The sequence below is a fragment of the Hylobates moloch genome, unplaced genomic scaffold, assembly GCF_009828535.3.
Source record: "Hylobates moloch isolate HMO894 unplaced genomic scaffold, HMol_V3 SCAFFOLD_6, whole genome shotgun sequence".
NCBI lineage: Eukaryota > Metazoa > Chordata > Mammalia > Primates > Hylobatidae > Hylobates > Hylobates moloch.
Genome location: NW_026652281.1, coordinates 70,018,017 through 70,038,415, shown reverse-complemented (window position 1 = coordinate 70,038,415; position 20,399 = coordinate 70,018,017). Strand labels below are relative to the sequence as shown.

Below are 20,399 nucleotides of genomic sequence, written 5' to 3'. Positions count from 1 at the left end.
TTTTTTTCCCTAGATCCTCTATATTTGGCCATCTTGCTAACTTTCTTATTGGTTTTAACAGCTTGTCAATTGATTTTCTTGGGTGTTTTAGCCAACTACCAAAATGAACATCTGGACCTTCATTTCCAATCCTGACCCTTTGAACTGTTTTTTTGTTTTTATTTTCTTTTGCTGTAAACTGAAGACCATGGCCCCCAGGATAAGGTGGCTTCTTCCTTTGCCTTAATGATTGAAAAGTTCTCTACTTTGAGATCAAGTTAACTATTCATTTATATTTTCTTCCAGACCTTTGATGGTTTCAAATTTTAATTCATATGGAATTGATTTTGATATATTGACTCCATATTTAATTTTCTCCAGATACTGAACTAATTGTCCCTACATGAGCTAACGAATAGTCTTTTCTCAATGATTATAAATGCAAAAATTCTAATTATTTATGTACTAGGGGATATTTCTGGGCCTTGATGGTCCTGTTAAACCAGTACCATATTGTTTTATTTTTTATAGACCTAAAATATAATTCAATTATTTGGTAAAACAAATGTTTCCTTGTTTCCCCCTCCCAATATTTTCTTGGTAAATCATCTTTCACCCTTTTATTGAACATTAGACTCTTAATTAAATTCTTCCCTCAATCTCATTTTGATTGAAATCATAGGCAGCATATTAAATAATGAAACACAGTCCATTCTAAAACCATGTGATAACTTTCTTTCCATTCAAAATATCAGTATTGCATACTAGGCTTGACCTGACATGGGCAAGCATTAAAAAAAAAAAAATCAATTTGTAATTAAACAGGCTTGATTAAGATTTTTTCCTGACAAGTGTGGTCTCCCAACTAGATTATCTATTATAGTTCTGAGAGTATATATCAACTTCTTACACATTTTCACTATGCCATGTTCACCTGATGACATTACAAACTTAGCAATTATAGTAATGATTTAAAGTTCCACAAAAATCCAAGAGTTAAATATCATATATACAAAATGATACATCATGCCTTCTAAGCATCATCAAAACATAGTATTCTTTCTCTAAAAGCGCAACAAAAAATGTGGGCAATTTAAAATAATCATCACCTCTGGCCAGGCGCGGTGGCTCATGCCTGTAATTCTAGCACTTTGGGAGGCTGAAGTAGGTGGATCACCTGAGGTCCGGAGTTTGAGACCAGCCTGACCAACATGGAGAAACCCCGTCTCTACTAAAAATACAAAATTAGCCGGGCGTGGTGGCACATGCCTGTAATACCAGCTACTCCGGAGGCTGAGGCAGGAGAATGGCTTGAATCCGGGAGGCAGAGGTTGCTGTGGGCCGAGATCACGCCATTGCACTCCAGCCTGGGCAACAAGAGCGAAACTCCGTCTCAAAAAAAAAAAAAAAAAATCATCACCTCTAATCCCAGCACTTCGAGAGGCCGAGGTAGGAGGATCGCTTGAGCCCAGGAGTTTGAGAACCAGCCTGGGCAACATGGCGAGTTCCTGTCTCTACAAAAACTGTAAAAAATTAGCTGGGTGTGGTGGCATGCACCTGTAGTCCCAGCTACTCAGGAGGCTGAGGTGGGAGGATTGCCTGAGCTCAGGAAGTTGAGGCTGCAGTGAGCCATGATTAGGTCACTGCACTCCCACCTGGGTGACAGAGCAAGACCCTGTTTCAAAAAAAAAAAAAAATTTAAAAATAATAAAATAATAATCATAAAAATTTATGGTAGAGTTTATTTGTAAAACATAATAAACAATTAGCTAAATTTAAAATTTCGGTTATATAAAATAATAGGGCTACTGGCCTATTCATTGTACTTAAGCCTTCTGATGATGATAACAATCTAGTATTTTAAGTTTTCAAAGCACTTTCACTTCTAAGGTTAGGTTATTTTCCTTGAATAAAAACTATTTTCAAAACTCTTCTGTTTCTTTTCTTTCGTTTCTTTTTTATTTCTGAGACAGAGTCTTGCTCTGTCGCCAGGCTGGAGTGCAGTGGCGCGATCTCAGCTCACTCAGGCAGCTGCAGACTCTCCTTGGTAACTGAGACCAGGCTTTTCCCATCAAACTCCTTGAGCTGCTGCACGCAGTACTCATCAGTGGGCTTGGCTGTATATACTAATTCAAAGCCCCACTTCTGCCCTTGCTCCACAAACACAGAGCCGGCCACCTGCTCTTTGCTCTCACCCGTGATGCTATAGATGGATTTCTGTGTCTCATGCAGGAGACATATTTTGACACAGATGTCATCTCATCTCCAGACTGGGAAGTGTGATACTGCAGCAGCTAGGACATGCGTCGCTGGCTAGTGGAGTCTTTGTGGATTCCAAGCTTTAGATTTTTAGATTTTAATTTTTGAAATTCTAAAATTTTATTTATTTATTTTTTATAGATAGGGGTTTCACTCTGTCATCCAGGCTGGAATGCAGTGGTGCAATTATAGCTCACTGCAGCCTGGAACTCGTGGGCTCAAGTGATCCTCTTGCCTCAGGTAGCTTGGACCACAGGTGTGTACCACCATGCTGGGTTAATTTTTTTTATTTTTTGTTGTGATGGTGTCTTGCTTTGCAGCACAGGCTGGTATCAAACTCCTGGCTTCCAGCAATCCTCCTGCCTTGGCCTCCCAAAGTGCTAAGACTACAGGAGTGAGACGCCACAACTGGCCCAAGCTTTAGATTTTTAGATAAGGCCTCATTGAATTTCTTGCAATTCTCCTTGTCTTCTGCCAGCTCAGAGAACAGCTCAAGGCACTTCTTAAAAATGTTTCTGTGAATGACTGTTAAGATTCTGCTCTGCTGGAGCATTTCTCGAGAGATGTTCAGGAGCAGATCCCAAGTCAACCACACCAGGGATTAAAGTTGAGATACTCTGATATCATCACGGCTGTCCATGATGAACACATGATGGACACAGAGTTTGTTGTTCTTTTTTCTTCTCATTCTCAAAGAAGTCAAAGGGAGCCAAACAAGGGATGAATAGCAGTGCTCTGAATTCCAACCAACCTTCTACAGAGAAGTGCTTGACTACCAAATGGTCTTCCTAGTCACTGGTGAAGCTCTTGTAGAATTCTCTATACTCCTTCTGGGTGAATGTCATCAGAGTTTCTGATCCAAGTGTTCTTGATCTTCTTTAGTTCTTCCCAATCAATGATTTCTCCTTGATCTTGTTGGTTTTCTTTTTCTTATCCTTACCATTGTCATCCTCTTCATCTGAACCCACATCTTCTTCAATCTTGGACTTTTTCTCATCATCTCTGTCTTCCTTTTTTTGTTTGTTTTGAGATGGTGTAACACTCTGTCGCCCAGGCTGGAGTGCAGTGGTGTGATATGAGCTCACTGCAACCTCCACCTCCTGGTGGATCCTCCCACTTCAGCCCCACAAGTAGCTGAGACCTAAGGTGCGCACCACCATGCCCGCCTAATTTTTTGTATTTTTTAAAGAGTTGGGGTTTCACCATGTTGGCTAGGCTGGTCTCAAACTCCTGAGTTCAAGCGATCTGCCACCTCAGCCTCCCAAAGTCCTGGGATTACAGGCATGAGCCATTGTGCCTGGCCTATCTTCCTCTTCTTTCTCACCTTTCTCTTCCTCTGCCTATCATCACTGATTTTCTTCTCTCTTTCCTTCTCCAAAGAAAGGGTAATGGGATAGCCTATGAACTGCAAGTGCTCTTCACTAATTCTTTGACTTTTCTCTCTTCAAAGTACTCTGTCTGGTCTTCTTTAAGGTGGAGGGTCACTTTGGTACCCCTGCCAATGGGCTCTCCATGGTCAGCACATACAGTGAAGGAACCCCCACCAGAGACTCCCAGGCATACTCTTCATCATTGTTGTGCTTTGTGATCACAACTACTTTCTCTGCCACAAGGTAGGCAGAAAAAAAGGCAGCACCAAATTGCCCAATCATGGAGATATCTACACCAGCCTGAAGAGCCTCCATAAATCCTTTAGTATCAGGGAATACACTCTGACTTCGGTAGACACAGGCATTGACATGACCAAGGCTGATCTCCTAATTTGGGAACCATTACCATGGGTTGGGGATGATGTCAATTTCCAGCTCTTTATCATTGTCCAACTTGGAAGGGTTTGTCAGGCTCTTACAGAAAATCTTGTCCAATGCATCAGAAACATTAGATCAACTCCTGAAGGAAAATCTCCTTGTTAGAATAGAAGGTATTGATGACGAGACATGAGTTGGGCAATATCTGCCTGAAAGGCAAGTTTCCACCTCCTCCTCTCCACGTGCACTTTCTCAGGCATCTTGAAAGAAAAAGGCTACAAGTACTAGAGAGCAAGGTGGGCTGGGACTGTTCGACATGCACATGGCACCAAGGCTGTACTGGGATGACTCCAGAGCTATATATTTTATGTTTATAGATTTATACTCAGCAAAAATCTTCTTTTTCGCCACAAATTCCCATGCTACTGAAGCTATGATAATCAACCTTAAATATAAGCTCTTATCTGGATAATTATATTTTTCAGTGTTACATGTTTATTTCCTTAATGATAAGCATATTAGAGACAGTGACCAGGTCTTACTTTTATTCTACATTGTTCTACAAACATATTTGTTATCAAATCATTAAATAAATGTTGATGTAGCCAGCTTTATCTCTGTGGAAATTCATAAAAAGTTGGCCTACATATAATATCGTGGAAAGAAAGCTGAAACTGTAATGTAAAAGGGAAGACTATTTGAAAGTTGGAGAAAGGTAAGGGTAGAGGAGTGGGACTAGAGCAGAACAGAACAAAGGTCTGGTTCACAGCGGCCAGGAATCAGTACCGTAGATATCATACAAGGTGGTTAGAAGTATGCCTTTAGTCATTTAAGTGCCATCAAGCCTTGGCAGACTCACTGATTCCTTCTCTCAGTCTAATCCTAGGATGCATGGTCCAAACATTTATTTTGTGTTTTCAACTTTGTCTCAAAATTCTACAGCTTTATTATAATTGTCAAAAAATATGTTAGGGGATGAATAAAGAAAGAAAAACAGTATAATTCTCTCCACTCATTCTTTCCACATTCAATCAAGTTCAAGGTAAAAAGCATTCTCTAATGAATTCACCATCTAAAAAGGCCCTCCCTTACAACCTCCAAAGGTTATCTGTGATAATTCCCAGAGGTCTATGCACTCTTTCACAATAAACAGGATCATAAATGACACTTCATGGTAATAATATATACTTGACTACAGAGAGGTACTAAATGAAAACATAGCCAGGTGTGGTGGCTCATGCCTGTAATCCCAGCACTTTGGGAGGCCAAGACGGGTGGATCACTTGAGGTCAGGAGTCTTGAGGCCAGCCTGGCCAACATGGTGAAACCCCATCTCTACTAAAAATGGAAAAATTAGCTGGGCGTGGTGGCATGCACCTGTAATTCCAGATACTTGGGAGGCTGAGGTGGGAGGACTACTTGAACCCAGGAAGTGGAGGTTGATTAGGCTTGAATGGGCCCCCTCCCCAAAGGTGGGGGGAGAAAGAAAGGCCTTGTCTAAAAAAAAAAAAAAAAAAAAAAAGAAAGAAAAAGAAAATGTTTGATTACTTTTTTACCCTTGTTTCCTAAGTTTATACAAGTCATATTAAGCCAACCTTCTCCAGCATCTAGATAAAATACATAGGTGATATTTTGTTCAATAAACCCAGTGGCTTCCATAAATCCTTCGACTACTTCCATATATAATACATTTAATCTAGTATTATATTAATATTAATATATATTAAGACTTTTGTTCAATATTTTGTACATCAGACCAGATACCTATATTCCAGAAATATATATGAGATCAGTGGCTGCTTATATTCTAAGATGCTCAACATTGCAAATGGCGTTCTTGACTTCATATTTGAAGACACCAATTTTATTAGATGCAAAAAAAGATAAAACATAAATTAATTGTAAAGTGATCTAGATTTGGGCTGTGAAAATGAGGGTTTAAGAAAAAGGGAAGATTTAATAAGTCTAAACACAATACATGTAGGGCAGAGGTTGTAAACTATAACCCACAAGCCAAATATGGCCTGTTGCCTATTTTTAAAAAGTGTCACTGGAACACAACCATATTCATTCATTTACATACTGTCCTTGACTGCTTTTTTACTCTACAATGGCAGAGGTGAGTAGTTGTAATACCTAAAACATTTACTATCTGGTACCTTTACAAAAAAAGTTTGCTGACCCCTGATCTAAGGGCACAAATGTTAGATCCTTGCCATTCCACTTCCCTTCCCTTGTTGTTGGAAACAATTCTCTACAGCAGAGGGTCCCCAGTCCCTGGGCCATGGACCTGTACCAGGCCATGGGCTGTCAGAAATCCGGCCGCACAGCAGGAGTGAGTGGCTGATGAGAGCAAGCATTATCGCCTGAGCTCTGCCTCCCGTCAGATCAGCGGTGGCATTAGATCCTCATAGGAGTGCAAACCCTATTGTGAACTGCGCATGCGAGGGATCTAGGCAGCACGCCCCTTATGAGCATCTAACGCCTGCCTGATAATCTGAGGCGGAACAGTTTCATCCCAGAACTATCCCCCTATTCCCAACAGTCCATGGAAAAACTGTCTTCCACAAAACGGGTGCTTGGTGCCAAAAAGGGCTCTACAGGTCTCACGTCTTCTAGGCAGAAACATTAGCGACTTTGCTTCTGAAGCTCTTTCCAAAGATGTTTCTACAGCAAACAGCCTTTGCAAGACAGAGGTAATGCCTCCCTCTGGGGCAGGTGATAGATTTGTTTGTTCATTGTCCAGGATTAGAAAGATAAAATCTCCCTCTGGGGCAAAGGCTGAATAGATTTGCCAACAGTCCCCTTATAAAAGCCTAGCATCTTTTTTTTTTTTTTTTTTTTTTTAAATACTTTAAGTTCTGGGATACATGTGCAGAATGTGCAGGGCTGTTACATAGGTATGTATGTGCCAAGGTGGTTTTGCTACACCCATCACCCTGTCATCTATATTAGGTATTTCTCCTAATGCTAGCCTTCCTCTACTCCCCCAACCCCTGACAGGCCCTGGTGTGTGATGTTCCCCTCCCTGTGTCCATGTGTTCTCATTCTTCAAGTCCCATTTATGAGTGAGAACATGCGGTGTTTGGTTTTCTATTCCTGTGTTAGTTTACTGAGAATGATGGTTTCCAGCTTCATCCCTGTCCATGCAAAGTACATGAACTCATCCTTTTTTATGGGTGCATAGTATTCCATGGTGTATATGTGCCACATTTTCTTTATCCAGTCTATCACTGATGGACATTTGGGTTACTTCCAAGCCTTTGTTATTGTAAATAGTGCTGCAATAAACATATGTATGCATATGTCTCTATAGCAGAATGATTTATAATCCTTTGGGTATATACCCAGTAATGGAATTGCTGGGTCAAATGGTATTTTTGGTTCTAGATCCTTGAGGAATTGTCGCACTGTCTTCCACAATGGTTCAACTAATTTACACTCTCACCAACAGTGTAAAAGCGTTCCTATTTCTCCACATCCTCTCCAGCATCTGTTGTTTTCTGACTTTTTAATGATCCCCATTCTAACTGGTGTGAGATGGTATCTCATTGTGGTTTCGATTTGCATTGCTCTAATGACCAGTGATGATGAGCTTTTTTCGTATGTTTGTTGGCCACATAAATGTCTTCTTTTGAGAAGTGTCTGTTCATATCCTTTGCCCACTTTTTGATGGGGTTGTTTGATTTTTTTCTTGTAAATTTGCTTAAGTTCCTTGTAGATTCTGGATATTAGACCTTTGTCAGATGGATAGATTGCAAAAATTTTCTCCCATTCTGTAGGTTGTCCGTTTACTCTGATCAGGTTCCTCTCCTGTAAAGCAACACACTGCATGTGCAGGCTTCACCTAGCCTTCAGCATGTGGGGCTCAGAGAAGTGATGCAAATGATGCTACTCTGGCTACTGCTATTGCTTTACAAACTGTTCTTTGTCTCTGACCAGGAGTTTGTGTCTTCTACCAGCATTCATGAAATTGTTGCAAATTAACTAGTTAGCTTGTAAGTAGGGTAACATCTCAGACTCTTCACAGTTCTTGATGCTTGATTAAAAAAAAAAATTTAACAATTCCCAGAGCCGCTTATTTCAAACAGCTAACACTTAGACCACCATATACATCTGTGCAGTGACAGCTGACTGAAAGGGTGGGTAAGAGCTAAAATCCAGCTTACATTCAAGGGAAACTTTTTGGAATCTGCGCAATGGTGCCATACAGGCTAGTGGCTTTACTAATCAGAATATAACTTTACGTAGTAGAGGTTACTTTTTTCTTTTGGCTTTCCTTTATGAAAATCCATGTTATGACTTTAATTATTCCTGTGGGTTTCTGAAGTATCAGAAATGTTCTGATAGCCGACAACAAAGTGTTGAGTAAGTCCAATGACAATGCAGAATAAGAATTCATTGTTTCAGAAATTGCTTTTATTTGGTTCAAGACTAAGTGTTGGCATTTTGAGGAAGCTTTGCCCCCAATGCTTCTTTACCCTATAGTGGCTATGTATGAGACTGTCAGCCCAACACGCCCTACTATTTTCTACTATTTTTAACACTTCTTGATACATTCAGCACATGATGGAGCTGGCAAGTTCTTACGCCTCTTCATGACTGGCTGCTGGTAACTGGTTCAGGGATGGACATTTGGCCCAAGGAGTTCCTTTCCTAGGATTTTTGGATTTGGTACCTAGTACTTTGAGCCAGACTCTCTCAAGCAGTCAAAATTCTGAGATTTAAAACTCTAATTTTGTCTGTGGCCATATTTCCTGCCACATTGTTCAGTGAGAAAAAAAAAATAGAGCAAATTTCAAAGAAAAGCATAGATGAGAGACAGAGAAACTAGCTGGTAACTTTGATCTGGATGGTTCTTGATGCCCAGACACATTACTGTCCTTGCTGAAGTTGTTTTCTCTGAACTCTAGCTGTAATTTCCTATTTATTTATTTACTACTTAACCTAGTTCAAACTGGGATTCTATCATCTATCTCCCCCACTCTACTACTGGTTGGGATTAGTCAGATTTCAGGACACTAATTGGAAGGGGAAGCTTGTAACGGGAGAATGCTCCCTTGCCCCCCCCCCCCTTTCTCTAAAGTGCTGGTAGATATGGAACCAGGAGATCAGAGACTCAGGTAAGGCTTTTGATTAGACTGAACCATATGTATCTGCCGTATCTGTAGGTAAAAAACAGTCAAATTATCAATTTCATGTGATTCAACTAATAATTTGTTTTGGATCAAGGCTACTTAATTCTACCTTTAATAGAAAAGAACTTTGAGTCCTTGATGTGGGCCAACCTAACTCACTGGAGTTCTGTATTGTGGCTAGAGAGCAAGGCCCACACTAATAACAAAGTACAGCTTTGCTTTTCTTTGTCCTCTGACCCTATGTCTCCCTTGGGCATCTTGGGGAGAAAGGAGGTAACGTGCAAGAATTAGGTATTTCACAGCTCTGTGTCCAATAAGAACACCGTTATTTCAAACACAAAGTAACTACAAATCATTAATCATTACTCACCATTAATTTATTAATTCATTCTTTCATGTAAATAACATTTATTCAATGAGTTGTACCAGCCCTGTGCTAAGGAGTATGATACAGAGACAAAGCCAAAGTATACTAGTCCTGAAGAAGTTTATTGTTTGGCCTGGGAAAACAAAGTAAATCAACTAGTGTGATAAATGTCATGACAGAAGCAGGCTCAGTAGGCTAGAAGAACTCAAAAGTCATAGCTGACACCTGAGGGAGTCATCATGGATGAAAACCCAGTTATTTTAATGAATTAATCTGGCTACTTCTCACTACTGCCACTGTTACCAGCCCGGTCTGAGCCACCACCACCTATGATCCAGATTATTTCAACAGCCTCCTAATTGGTTTCCTTGTTCCTACCCCTGCATCCTATTGAACATAGACTGAATTGCTATGTTAGTCTATCCTGAACACAGTAGCTAGAATGTACCAGTTAAAGTTACATCATGCACTGGGGTGATGAAATAATTTGTACACCAAACTCCGTGACATGAGTTTACCTGTATAACAAACCTGCACATGTACCCCTGAACCTAAAATAGAAGTTAAAAGAAAAAAAAAGTTATATCATGTTATCCCTCTGCTCAAAACCTGCCAATGGCCAGGATCCTTGTTCCATTTCCTTGATCTTGTTTCCTATTACTCTTGAACTCGTTGTTTATTCTACTCATCGCCCTGACTTCCTTGCTATTCCTTTTGCATATTAGTAACAGTCCCACTACAGTTGATTCCCTCGTACCCTCTACTTGGAAGGCACTTTCTCCAGAGACCCACATGGCTCAGCTCTAGTATGTCTGCTCAAATATTACCTTCTTAGTGAGGCTTAACCCACTGGCATCCTTCCCTTCTGATTTCCTTTTTCTTTTTTTATAGACACTTAATACGTTCTCTAACACAATATATAATTTACTTTTTTGTTATGTTTATTACCTGTCTTCCCAACTACTTCCCATTTTTATGCTCAATGTATAAAACCTAATTTTACCCTTTCTCAAAACTCAAAGCATAATTTTACTATTTTAAATGATTATGGAAATTTGCAAATAATATACCTCTAGTGTTGGTCATAACTATACGCTATTTAATGCTGAGTGCTCAATTATAACGGCATCCTTAAAAATACTACAGCCTTATAGGAACACACTGTGGTGATGTGTGGAGATCTTCTATATTAATATTTGTTGGTTTTAGGATATAACTTGAATTTTCTATTACATAAAATTGTGAACAAATAAAAATTACATTTCTTAAATGCACAAAGAACAGCTTATTGAGGGACTTCTACAATACAAAGACTAATTCTTGAAATGTCTACTTTTAAGTGTATTATTTTATTAAAACTTGGACAAACAAGATAGTATGAAAGACAATGTTTGAAAACATTAGTTTTGATTTAATTGTTTAATGACTAATGTTCAAAGAATTAAAAACTTAGCTGCATTATAAGCAAATGATATGGGTCATCTTCACTATGGCTTGTGAGGAAGTAATTAGTTCAGTAACTGCAGTAACTGTAAAATAACAAGCCTCCCCCAAGAGTTAACAGAACAAAAAGCATCCAGTAACAATGAGATATTCTTCTACAAATCTTTACCCAGCATATGTTTAAATAATAAGTCGTTTGTGTACCTTTAGATGGTTTATGAAAATAAGCAATCAATTCTGCAGACACAACATTATTTCTAAAGGAAATCTATGTGACTCATGATGCCTGTAGATACACAGAGACAAACCACACATATTTTATCAGTTTATTACAGTAAGCAAATAAGCGTGGAATGAGAGTGCACATAACTGTCTACTTAGCGCTTACTGAAACATTTATAAGAGCTGTTATCTCCCTAATAACAGACAGACAGCGTGCAATTTTAGAGAGGAGAAAAGCTTCATATTTTTTAACACTTCACTAAAAAGTAACTGAAGAGTGTAAAATGAAAAATACTCTGTGCAGTTAGCTGGTAATGGACCATATTATCAACTCAAGTTAGATTTATAGGATACAAACTAGTCACTAATAGTTATTTTATGACATAGCATGTCTGCTTTTTTTTGAGATTATTAAGATTAAAGTTGTAAAACTTCTTTTGAACATAGCTGTTCAAAATGATTGAATTATAAAATTTAAAATGAGATTTGAAAAATAAAACATGGAATAGAAAAATAAGTGCCTTAGAATAAACCTTGTTCAGCATCCACATTACTATTTCAAAGATGACATTTCCACGTAAAGCTTTATGAAAACAATGTTTTCCAGCCTTTTATGCTTTAATCCACATTTAGTTACTCAGTCATTAAGTATTATCAATCCATTCTGTTTTTGAATTTCAAAGATATGAAAATCTGCAGTATATAAAATACTCTTTGTATCTAGTTTTGTTTGGCTTACTTTCTATCAGTATCTATTTAGATATATAATTTATAAAAATGACGAGGTAAGAAAATAGCTATAAACAGAGGCACAGCCTCATCTTTAAAATTAGTACTTTTAAAACCAATGTATGTCTCAATTGTTAAGATTTGTAATGCAGAAAGTCACAGTATTGTCTCATTTATCCTATAAACTGTAGAAAGTGGGTCTTGATTTTACCTTCAATCCATTTCATTGAGGCTAGCATTAACCTAGTATTGACCTAGAATAGGATTAAAAAAAGTAAAGGGCAAATTTGCATAACTCTTACATGTAAGCACAGACTCGAAGAAATATATTTGAATCTTCCAGCAAATATTACTTCAAATAAATGGTTTTTAATGCTAAAGATAACTTCTTCCTTATATATATAAATTTTGATATAGAAATTTATGATAATTTCTCATAATTTATTTTAGTAATCAGTATACATTATAAAACACACACAAGACTTTCTCACCTCTTATTTTGGTAATAATATATATTAAAAATATATTTGTGGAAATACTTGAACACATAATGAACAAATATTTCATGAGCATCTTAATTCATGCTCAGTATTAAGCAGGCACCAGCAAACCATGCTTGTAGGCCAAATCTGGTCCACTGCCTATTTTTGCAATGCCTGTTCACTAATAATGACTTTTACATTTCTAAATGGTTGAAAAATCATAAGTAATATGATTGTAACATTAAACTGATATGAAATTCATTTTAGTGTCTATAAATAAAGCTTTATTGAAACACAGACACACTCACTTATTTATGTATTATCTGTGGCTGCTGTTGCATTAAAATGGCAGGGTTGAGTGGTTGTGGCCTGCAAAGCTGAACATCTTTACTACCTGGCCCTTTACAAAAAATGTTTGCAGATCACTGGTATAGGATATATTCAATTTACAATGGTTTTGAGATAAGGAAATTAATATCCCATTCTTTCCCCTCCCCAAAGACAGATCAATAAACTTCACTATCAATACATTTACTGCTTTTTTATATATCTGAAAGCCAGAATGATGTCTATATTTTTTTATTTATCACGTACATGGTAAATAGCACCAGAACCATGAATACAGATATGTTATACTATTCACAGATATGTTCTCCTATTCTTTTTATATTTCTTTTCTGACTTTTGACTTAAGACTACTCATAAAAACAAACTGAATTTGATTTGTAAAGTGTTCAGCATGAAGTTCTCAGTAACTGGTTATAGCAAATTTCATTAGAACCCACAGCATTTTACAGAAGCCCAAAACAATTATGCATTGTTAAGCTGTGATTTGAAAGATGTGATAATTATGTGATCTTAGTAGTTCTACTGCTTTTTCATTCACAAGATCAAAAACATAATATAAAAAAGAAAATGCTAGTGTCTTCTCCCATTATAACCAAGCTCAGAACCTTGGCATTATCTTTGACATCCTCACGTTAATTAGAAAACAAATTCACTGTCTCCTACATTCATTTCCTCTTTTCTGTCCCTCTGCCACCAGCTTAATTCAAGTCTTCATTAACACTGAAAATATTTTTAAATCTTTTTTTCAAATTACAAAAGTATTATATGTTTATTGAAAATAATTTAAATAGTATGAAAATATAAGAAAAGTCAAGTCCCAGCTGGGCGCAGCGGCTCATGCCTGTAATCCCAGCACTTTGGGAGACCGGGGCGGGTGGATCATGAGGTCAGGAGCTCGAGACCAGCCTGACCAATATGGTGAAACCCCATCTCTACTAAAATACAAAAATTAGCTGGTGGTGGCGCATGCCTGTAATCCCAGCTACTCAGGAGGCTGAGGCAGGAGAATCACTTGAACCCGGGAGGCGGAGGTTGCAGTGAGCTGAGATCGCACCATCGTACTCCAGCCTGATGACAGAGCAAGACTCCGTCTCAAAAAAAAAAAAAAAAAAGAAAGAAAAGAAAAGTCCCCCTCAGGTAACCATAACAATTTGGTGTCCCTTCCGATCTTTTGCTACCTTATGACTTCGCTTGCTTATACTATACGAGGTCTCTCTAATTTGCCCCCGTCATTAGGTTCGTTATACACTGAGCTGTACCACAAGCTGCTATAAAGAATAATTCTCTTGGAGTTGTAACTCCTTCATATACTCAGCAGTGAGGTGTGGTGGGAAACACAGGGCTTTGAAACTAAACAGATTTGAGCTGAAATTGGTTTTATACATAGGGCATGTCTTACTAGCCCTATAACACCAGAAAAGTTTCTTAAGTTGAAGGGATCTCAATTTTCAAGTCTGTGAAATGGGGACACTAGCACGTATCTTTCAGGGTTGTTTTAATCTAGGCTAAACATAAACAGCTGGAGGCATGAAGGGCCTGAGGGGCATGATAGGCACAACAAGTAAGGGAATGAGTTAAGATTTCAGAATTGAAAGGATGAGAAACTGAAGTTCAGTGCAGGTGAAGTTATTAGAATTGAACAGATCAAGAGACTGTGAGGTTACATGTTGCACAGGTTGTGAATATGAACACTGCAGTTCCCCAAGATGATGGTGGGCCAGAGAGATTATGTATGAAATACTAAGATCTTCACTGAATATGGATAAGTGATTAAGAGATCCAAAGATAAGAATGACAAGGAAGGGAAGAGGGAATAGGAAGATGGAATGGGCCCCATAAAAGGAAGGAAAACGAGGATGAAAATAGAATGGCCTAAAAGGAACAGTTGAGCTTCACACAATCTTGGTAGTAACAATGATTTCGTCAAAGACAGAATTATCAGCCATTACGAATGAGGCCATGCTGAGCAGATTTACAACAGGACTTCAAGATCCAAATGGAGATTCTCAGAGAAAAGCTAGGCCATGAACGTTACAAAAGTGTATGAGGGAAACCGTAAGCTGTTCTACATATTTCAGAGATGGAACTGTGGCCTCTAAAAGCCGGCAGTGTTGCCTTGTATTTAAATAAATTGTGACTTAGGGACATGGATCCCCCTTGATGAAGGATGTGGATGTCACCTAGAAGAGGTCCTGGAGATAAGGAAAGAAGTATGTCTTAGTAGATGTACAAATTGGAAAGGGAATTTTATTACGGGTATAATGATTTTAAACTACAGATGCTTTCTTTGAATCTGACAGAAGGGAAAAGGATCCTTATACATCCTAGATGCCAGTTCCAGGTACCACAAGTTGCTGAGAATCTCCTGATGCAGGGAAAGGATGGGGAAATGGGTCCCCTGACACCATGGGACAGACAGACAGACACACACACACACACACTTATATAAATATTATTCCCCTTGATCTGTGTGTAAATATTTTAAAACTTTGGAGGTGGGGATGGAGAGAACGTGATTTACTACATAAGGCCTGGTTTTCTTCATGGCAAAGGCACCTGGCTGCATGGCTCTTCCGGGTCAAGTCCTGGGATTGAGCCTCACTCTTGCACTGTGGCACTGGCCAGGTCTTCTCAGGCTATATGTATTTTTAACATATTAAGCATTTTTCTTCAGAAGTGAGAATGGTTAGTTTCCTTCTCATTAGGCAGAATTACAGCTGGCAGTGGTACGAAGGAAAACACTGGATTTTAAGTTAGAAGACCTTCAAGCTATTTGATGACAAGAAAATCACTTAACTTCTCTGTGCTTGTATTTGTACCTAATTGATAGGATTCTTTTGAGGAGTCAGTGTGACATTGCATGTGACAGTGTGTTGCTGGTGAAAGTCTCCTTCTTTAATTATTATTAAAGACAATGTTTATTAGCATAAGAGAAAAAATAGTGGGAGAGCTAAGATTGAAATGTAATATTCTTCAGTGTCATTTCTGTCAAGCAATAAGCTATAATTCCTTTTTCAATAAACACAAAATGGTCCTTATGATAAAGGAAAGTAAAGGTGAGTCATGCAAGCTCATGGGGAGATTTTTTTTCCCTCCTTCAGGGAGAGAAGTGGAAAGAACTAGCATTTATTATTTCTTTCCAAAGATAAATGACAGTTGAGGAAACTTTTTTGAATGTGATCTTAATTATAATCAGTATCCTTAACAAACAACTTTTAAAAACAAATCCATAAACTGAGATTAGAATTGTCTTTAAAATATCGGTTATTTAATAAACTGCACGTCTGAAAGTGGATTTCAAGTGATAATTTTATAAGCATACACCACAAGGCAAAGGAATCTCAGGGGAAGTCTGAATGCTACATCACAGGGGACAACCACACCTTGAGACAATATTTTACACTTCTTTACTTCCTCAGGATTATTTGTTAACAAAATTTCTACTAGATACCTATCTTCAGTACCAAAATGACAGAATCCCACTTTTATACTAATTGTAAGGAATTAACTCAGTATTTGGACATGTTGAAAAGACTAATGATGAATACCACTTTTTAACAAAAGCAATGAAGGTACCCCCAGAAAACTGCATGAGGTATGAGACCAGATGTCAAATGATCTGGGTTATAGTTTGAACTCAGCCACATATTAAATGGTGAGACCTTAGCTAAATCACAACCTCAGAGCTTCTGTTTTCCTCTTCTGTAAAATGGGGCTAATTATACATATCCTGCCTGTTTCACTGAGTTGTCTTGAGGATCAAATGAGACCATACATGTGAAACTGATTTTTAAACTGCAGAAAGCTCAATAAAAGGCATTATTGGGATTATTAGTAAATTGAGTTTTCAGCCCACGTTAAAACACCAATCTGTCAGATACCGCAGAGTCATGAGGTTAAAAGTACCTATCAAAAAGCTGAATCACCATTGGAAAAAGGCTTTTATAACAATATTGCTGTATTTATTGATAATACCATCCAAAGGCCTTTACAAAAGTAATCCCTTCCCCCACATCTGTTTTTCCCTCCTCTGTTAGTTATGGGTGAAGAGAACTGTTCTCTAAAAGGTTTCTAAATGATGTTGATGTTAAAAAATATAGTATCACCACTTAACAGCCTTTTAAAGAGCAGTCCCCAGTATGGTCTTTGTTAACAACTGAGGGAGGAAGGGACTATCTTTTCAAAGGCTTTTAGAGGATGTTGTTAAAAGAATATATAGTGACATCATTTAAAAGCCTTTTAAATAATAGTCCTCTTTCCCTCCCAATTGTAATGTCCTTGGCTTTCATTTATTTTGTACTACAAGCCGAAAATGGACAAGCCAACATATTATTGGCTATGGCAGCATTTGTTGGATGGAGAATGATGCATTGCTTTTAAAAAGGTCGGTGTCCAGAAATAAATCCAACTCTTCTAGAACATAGTTTCATTTCTATACAGGATATTGCCCATCCACCTTATCATCAACTTGTAGTAGTTTTTGTTTGTTTTCCTTAAGAGTTTACTGAAAAAGACACCATGCCAACAGGAAAGAAGTCACAGCTAAGTCATTCTGAGGTTTCCCATGGCATGAATCTAGTTCCACAATCGACTGAGGTTTGCTTCAGTGAACTCTCCATCCAATTTATGGCAAATTCTAACTTTTAGCTCCTCTTCTGTGGTCTTTATTAATCTATTTCTTCCCACTGTTCCTCTCATTTTAGTTCAGTCCACTAGGAGACAGCAGTGGACACTTAGGGTTCCTTTCCATACTTAGCTCCCAGGGAGGGGAAAAATGAAGTCGCCCGTTTGGTTTAAGGCACAAAGTCTGACAGACAGTAATCTTTGAAAAAAAGAACTAGCCAGGGAAATAATCATATGATATGAAACAATTTTCTGTCTCTTCTTGTGTTGGGTCTTTTCAGAAAAGTGTCCCTTCATTTTAGGAACAGGATTTCATAGATCTATAACACTTTGATGAAAAAATAAGCCTTTAAAACATCAAACATCAAAATGTACAGCCCTCTAAACACACTGTATTTTAATCCTAAATTTTAGTGTTCCTCTTACTTTTTGGCAATCTTGCACACAGAACTCACTTGTTTATTCTATGATTTACTTAAATCACAGTAAATCATTATTTACTTGTGATCTACTATCATAAATCATATTTAGTTAAATATTAATTACTACCCACAATGCAATGCTCAGTTCAAGTCCCAATTTATCTATTCAACTCTTCCTGACCCTACTCCAGCCCATTATGATCTTAATCATATTCCATTTGACATGTTACAATTTAATTTTCACACTAACTTTATGTATACTCTTGTATCCCATGTAACTAACAAAGTGCTAAGCCTAGACAAGAATAATTTCTTTATTACATAATAATTTCATACCAAACAAAAAAGAATTACCCAAGTAAATAATCACAGTATGCGAATCATGTTTTTGCATGATTTTTGAAAAATGTAAATAACTTTTTAATTCTCTACTACCTTAATAGCACCCGTTAGTTATCTGTGCCTATAATTATATTTGATGGTAAATAAATATTTTAAAATATTTTAAAACATCTGGATAAAAATTCATTTCATTTGAGATTTATATCTCCATTATCTTGAGATAAACGTTTCACTAAGAAGTGCTATTATAAGCCAGACGCAGTGGCTCACGCCTGTAGTCCCAGCACTTTGGGAGGCTGAGGCGGGCGGATCACGAGGTCAGCAGTTCGAGACCAGCCTGACCAACAGGGTGAAACCGTGTCTCTACTAAAAATACAAAAATTAGCCAGCCATGGTGGCAGGCACCTGTAACCCCAGCTACTCCGGAGGCTGAGGCAGGAGAATCGCTTGAACCCAGGAGGCAGAGGTTGCAGTGAGCTGAGACCGCGCCATTGCACTCCAGCCTGGGTGACAGAGTGAGACTCTGCCTCAAAAAAAAAAAAAAAAAAAAAAAGCTATTATAATTCTGATTCTAAAGTAAAGTAAGTAAAAATTTTGAAATATAAGTGTTAAATTTCCTGACTTGAAGCATCAAAGAGACAGTACTAGGAAGATATGAAACTTTATTTAATACGACTGATCTGAAAATTTCAAATTTCTCTTAATTTCCTTAACTGTAGTTAAGCAGAACTACCTCAAATATGAATTGCTTCATTAGGCAGATGGCCATAATCTCCACAGCAGGGCTGCATCTGAACTCTAAGACTAGTGAGTTATCCCCATGGTACAATCAACATCATAACCAGAGAATACAAGCCTGGGTGTGGTGCTGGGTTCTGCACTTCATGGAAATGGCCTCTATGAGTGCCATTGCCCTGCCCTCCTGTTCCTCTGCAATTTGATAGGGTTGGGGTGAGACATGAGTATCTGAGTCACCTCCCTCTTCCCACAGGTTCTGTAAGTGAGGTGGTATACAGAAAAACAGCCCCTCCAAAGGTGTCTAGGTCCTAATCCACAGAACCAATGAATATGTAACATTATGTGGCAAAAGGGAATTAAGGTTGCCAATAAGTTGACTTTGAGATGGGAGGTCATTCTGGATTTTCTGGGAGGGCCCAATGTAGTCACACAGATCCTGTAAGTGAATGAGAGAGACAGGAGATTCAGTGTCAGAGTGACACAGTATGAAAACAACTCAATTGGCCATTGCTGGCTTTGAAGGTGGAAAAGAGCCATGAACCAAGGAACGTGGGCTGCCTTTACAAACTGGAAAAGTCAAAAAAACAAAAACCAAATTGGATTTTCCTCTAGAGCTCCAGAAGGAACATGGTCATGCTGTCGCCTTGAAAGATAATAATAAATTTGCACTGTTTTAAGCCACTAAGTTTGTGGTAATGTGTTACATCAGTGACTGGAAACTAATAAAGGTAACTGTGGTGCCTAGTTGAAAACCACTGTTCTGAATTCTTATGTTGTGAAACCTATCTTCAGAGTTTATAGTATAGTTTGTATGCATGCAACTTTTTCAATGGCTGATCTGTGATCTGAGAAGCAACAAAACTCAGCTTTCTCCACAGTATTTTCTCACTGAACTTAAACTCCAACTATTATAGACACTAATAAATTTCAGTAGCTCTCAAATTGTCAGAATCATTTTAGACAGCTGGTTTAAAAAAACTCCCCTCCCCTAACACTCCTTCTATGCCTTCAATAAGCACCATGGGTTGATTTTGATCTATTTGTAGTTAACAGACAGGTGCTGGCAACAAATGAAAAAAAATAAAAATGAACTGCCATCTGAGGGCTTCAATTTAATGCACTGCTTATTATCTAAGACTTCCTCTTTACCCCCTTTATTTAGTATGAATCTTTCTGGTAAAATACACATAAAGAAGCATTTTGCATATAAGCAAAGGGGATTATTATTAGAAGTAGTAGTGATAGATATAGACACTTGGTTGAAGAAATACAGAACAGACATGTTTCAATAGGGAAAAGGAAGGAAAACAAAAACATGAGAGGGTCTGGGTGGGCAGAACAAGTTCAGGATAATGAAATACCTAGGTTAGAGAAGTATCAATAGTAAGTAGGTATCAAAAAAGAATGGAAATCCTGAAAAACTCTAAAATGTGCCATTTTTGTCTAGAGTTACCTCTCTCTAAAACAAGCACAATACAAAAAGTCAAATGTTTAAAAAAGTTATACCCAGTCTCTGAATGAGGACTCTTAAGCATTCTGCAACCGTTTGTGTCAAGTTA

At 38.0% G+C, this 20,399-nt stretch overlaps 1 protein-coding gene and 1 pseudogene across 4 annotated transcripts in view; both read right to left on the bottom strand.

The window, feature by feature from the left end:
• Positions 1 to 20,399, bottom strand: part of AP3B1 (adaptor related protein complex 3 subunit beta 1) — a 287,892-nt gene that overhangs the window by 37,538 nt on the left and 229,955 nt on the right. The window lies entirely within an intron of this gene.
• LOC116470278 (heat shock protein HSP 90-beta-like) lies at positions 1,999 to 4,246 on the bottom strand (annotated as a pseudogene).